Here is a 5,602-nt window from a genome sequence, read left to right on the forward strand (position 1 = left end):
AACTTTAAAAATTAATTAAATTGACTTTGGAAAAACGCAATATAACAACTAAAATGAGATGAAGGGAGTATAAACAGACTCGTGACTATGGCAGGGCGGTACGATCTACTCTCTCGCGACCCCTACTCTAATCAAAAGACTAAAGGGGTGGAGAATCTCTCTCGTTACTCAAAATTTCTCTCAGTTGATCCCCTGAGAATAAACATGCTGTGCCGGAGTATGATTAATAAAAAAATATACAAAAAATAGTAAATAAACTAGAATACAATCTCAATCTTTTATATTTATCAGTCCACATGTCAACCATCAAAGAGTGCATTAATATTTATTTGATTAGGAGCGGAGCCAAACCCGCCGTACATAGCCATATCAGCTATTGGCGTACGTAAAACCAGCCAAGAATTGGGGTGACATTTTCTCACCCAGATTTCACTCAAAGACCATAAAATTCTCAAGATAGTCCCAAAAAATGGTAGGTCGTCGGGAAGTCCCATTTGGGACGCATTTTTTATCTGACTTTTTGAGTGCGTTAGGTTAGAATTGGTTAGAAATACATGGATGAGGCTATATACAATATTTGAGAAAGATTGTAAGGGATTTAGACTAGTTTGGAGTTAAATTTCAAAGCTGAAATCGACTTTGAAAACGTTACTATAACAATGTCTATAAAATATGTATATCATATATATCAAACAATATTTTCATAGATATACACCAATATACATTATTATAGACAATGGCGGATCCAGAATATTTTAGTTATGGATGCTCAACTATTTCTAATTTGAAGTTGCTACTAAAACTGAGTGCTCAGTTTACATAATTGTACAAATTACTAGATTTCCTATATAAATAATAGTGTTGGCACCAAAATGTAATAGGTGCTCAATCAACTATAAGCTTGAATGTAGATCTGCCAGTGATTACAAGAGATATGTGGCTATATGTGGAAGCTATACACTGATATACAAGGGACTATACATGGATCTAGTAGTCTTTAGTCGCGAGTTTTCAATCTGAAAATCACCTCAAATTCGCCTCAATTCTTGTATGTGTGTGTGAATTTGTGCTCCGTGTGAGTCTGTGTATTATGTAGAAACAAATCAATTTTATTTTCTTTTGGAGGTGAGTGGTTACAACTTATCATATTTTTAACTTGAATCATCAAATTGGTTCAATAAAGTACGTTGAGCTTTCTTGTATCTTTTAGGAGGCTGGTACTTATTATATGTCAACTTCTCTTCTAATTAATTATCTCTTTCTTCACACATTCAAACTTAAATAATTTTAATTTTTTCGAGATTGAGGTTCAATTGGCCAAATCAATTTTTAGATTCACAGATTTTTCTAAATCAAGTTTGTAAAAGAATCAAATTCTTGTTAGCGATTATCTATGTTCTCTACATCCATTCTATGCAGTCAAAAGATCTTCTAAGAATGTCAAGTAAATGATTTTCCCCATCTTTGTCTGAATATAAGTGTTAAAGCAATAATTAATGACTCACATACTTGACGCACAAAGGTGCATGTAATTGTCTTTAATTTGTGGGATATGTTTTATTGTTTTAAAACAATAATTGCTTTTCCACAGTTTCATAAGGTAAATCACTAGTCTATGGATGGAAAGAAAGAGCACGTACAATTTCAACGTTATCATTTTCATGAACTAAAATTATTGTAAAAAGTGAAAACCCAACTTTTGCAAAAGAAGTGGATTAGGATTTTTAATAATGCACCAAAAAAAATTGAACTTAAACTTTAGAACAAGAGGACCAGTTGTAGTTGGGATGATCATGATAAACACAGTACATATTAAGACCAAGTGCTTCACTTTTTCAAAACACATGCATTGGATATTAATACTTGCATTAGGCACTCTACATAACACCTCTTGGAATTTGAAGTGCGATCTTTTTCTAATCTTGTTAATACGGGATATTTTGTGGATTGAATTACCTTTTTTTACTCATTAGAATCCAACATTATCAATTACAGAATTGTTTGCCATTAGAGCTGGCAAAATGGTTTTAAAAATTGACTTAATCATCCAAACCGATTCATTAGATATGGGTTAGATAACTGACTTTTAAAAAATGGATAAAATATGAATATTATCCACTATAAATGAATATTCATATGGATCCATGTATAATCAATACCCATTTGTATGCTTCTTATTTTTGTTAGATTTTGCTTTTTAGGAATTTAAGCTTATTTTGGCTTTTAGCTTATGTCTCACCTGACTATTCATAAAGCTATAGATAATATGAATATTCATAAGAAAAAGTATAATAAAAACATATGAATATTCATATATATTATTAATCGATTTACTCATTTTCTATCAATGTTAAATATGAATGAGTCAAATATTTTTTTCCATTTTTATTTCACCCATTTTCGATTTGATCCATCTATATTCAATCAGATCCCCTCGTTTGCCACTCCCATAAGCAGTGAAGGCATTGACTGATCTTATGTTGATGGTACTTTATTCAAAAAGGAAATTTTGCATTACTGCTTCGTCAAACCAATCTCAAATTTAGCTAATAAAATCTCAAAGTGTTCCTTCAATCAAATGTTCTTTGGATGATATCCTGAAAACTGGAAAGGAGTTAAGCTAATGATTCGCATTTTATTTTATTCCAAAAAAGGTAAGTTACCAATCGTAGCTTCGACCCGACATAGGACTTGACTCTTGACCTCAACTCGGGACGTGAATTCTAACCCTAACTCCAACTCGAAATTCGATCCGACTTGACTCCGGTTCGAAACTTAACCCCGGTTGTATCTTTTATATTGATTCGGTATCAGAGTCAGGTTTAGGTACTAAGTCAACGATGGTTCCCGAGTCATAAATGGGACCATTTGTTACGTCTCAGATTAGGTTTAGGCCAGGATTATGTCGAGTAGCTAGTTGTGAGTCAGAGTCAATGTCAGGACTACGAGTTGGGTTCCGAGCCCGGGAAAGGGCCAAGGTTAGGCCACAAGTAGGTGTTGGGGTCAGGTTGTGTCTTAGGTCTCGATCGGAACAAGGGTCCAAGTTTGTATAATAAGGTGGGAGTTTGGGTTTAGTATCATAGTATTTATTCAAATTATAACAAAATGATCTCGAGACAATATTTTTTTTCTTACTAACAAAATATCAAAAATTAAGTAAAATATGCACTTATTTTTGTGAAAAACGTTTTCCTCGGTACCAAACCCACGTATATGAAAATTGATGAAAGGAAATGTAGAACAACGTAAAATACTCACTTACTTTTGTGAAAAACGTTTTCCTTGGTACCAAACCCACGTATATGAAAATTGATGAAAGGAAATGTATAACAACGTATATAGTCTTTCATGGATGGATTTGGCATGCATAAGTATATCTGTCGGAATTAATACCTTAATTTGTTTAATACAAAATAAATCATTTACACTATTTTCCCACTCTGAGCCCATTTAAATAAGCTATCTATCTTTTTAAGAGAACTTTAGTAATTTAGTTGACTGACTATCTAAATTTTCACCTTATTTCGATTTCCTACCTTGTAATTCTCTTCTCCTAGCTACCTCTGTTTTTCTTTTAATAATAGTTCTTGAGATTAAATAAATCATCATGTATATGATAATGTAAAAAAAATATGTATACATTACTAATAGTATGATAAGTATCAATCACTAATCTGATAAATGGAAACGAATTTATCATAATAAATTAAACTTTACTGATAATATAACAATGAAAATAAAATATGTCGCCATCGTATATAGCTTGAGTCCACAATTCAAATATATCGCTTTCTAAATATGCAATCATATCACACACTTGGATTTCAAGTGGAATTTGAGGGCAAAAACTTTATGCTCCTCTACCTCTATTCTTGGTACTACTACTTTGTAGGGGTTAGAATTTTCGACCTCAAATGCAATCATATGCCACTACCAGACCAAATAAAGTTTAAAATATCTAAAAATGTTTTTGTCGAAAAATATGTGGGATCCTGACACGTGTACATTTTTTTCCATATTATCCCATGATCTTATTAACAAATATCCAATTTTTTCCTATTTGTCGTATTGCTTCCAAAACCAGAAAAGTTTGTAACTAATTTATCTCCATTAATTCATGATTGAGCTGAGACAAAAGGAAAAAGAAAAATCAGACCGAGCATAATTTTTGTTTTAAAAGGTCAATGTATTCCCCGAGAAGTTTGGCCCAACGGCGGAATTAGCTGGGTTTTTTAAATCTTGATATGTACAATAATAAATATTTATATTGGTGAAATTCAAATAAAAATATCTAAAGGAAGAAAATAAGAAACTAATATTGTGGCCGACAAAAGAAACTTTGTACCGAAGTTCAAAAAAATATCTACAAATGTGGGCTCAATTTGAGGGAAATGCGTTGATCAGACATCACATGTAAAGGCCAAGTTGCAGTTGCAGTTGTTGTTGTTCGTAGGATGGACCCAATATGTCAACTGAACTACTTGAGTTCCAACTTCCAATATGGCCCAAATGGTCAGGGTGGGCTAGTCCATTCCACCTTTATCATTTTAAAATGTGTTTAAACACCTACTTTTCCCAATATTAACCTGTCAATTTTAAAGCGTTGAAGATAGATAACAATACAATAGAAGATCATGATTTAGGAAGATATTCTCTGATTCTGTCACTTTAGAAAGAAAGAATTACTTGACAGAGCAAACATATATCATGTATTTACTTGAAATAGTGAGTTTAAAATATAATTGCAATATATAGCGAGAGTTTTAAGACCATTTCCAACTCACTTCAAATTTTACCCCAAATGTTATATTTGGTGTAAAACTATTTTCACCCACATCAAATTTGGTAAGTGAATAGTATTACACCAAATTTGGTATTACATTATTCATCACACTAATTGTATTTTTTTTAATATTTTATTATTATTTTATTATACAATACTTTTAATTAAACATTATATAAATTGTATGTTTTAATTAAAATATTTTATTATTTTTACGTAATATTTTTATAATATTAATTTTAGATTAAAAATTTATTTATTTTTATAAATTACTTTCCTTTACTTGAGTTTTTTAAAATTAAATTTATGTTAATTCTAGTATAAATTTGAATTTGATATAAGTACAATTAACCTTCACAAAAATTAAACATGCAAAAATATAAATTGGTGGACAAATAATACAATGTACTTAGCATTTATGGGAGCACCGTAGTGATCTTAAAAGTTGAATATTCATGTAGAATTTAAAATAAATTTTCAATTGTGTAATGTTTATTTAATTATATTTCGTTAATGATTCCACTTTTATTTGTGTTATCCATTATTATGTATAATATATAATATTTGATAGCAATTTATATTATTTAAAAAATTATTATATAAAATAATTTTATATTAAATGACTAAATTTTGAAACAATATGAACATTATATATAGTCAATGTTTTTAGAAAGAATTTTGTCCTATGAAATAAGAAAATATAAATGAAATTTTGTCTTAAAAGTTGAATATTCATGTAGAACTTAAAATAAATTTTCAATTGTGTAATGTTTATTTAATTATATTTCATTAATGAATTCACTTTTATTTGTGTTATCC

The sequence above is a fragment of the Solanum dulcamara genome, chromosome 7, assembly GCF_947179165.1.
Source record: "Solanum dulcamara chromosome 7, daSolDulc1.2, whole genome shotgun sequence".
In the NCBI taxonomy this organism is placed as follows: domain Eukaryota; kingdom Viridiplantae; phylum Streptophyta; class Magnoliopsida; order Solanales; family Solanaceae; genus Solanum; species Solanum dulcamara.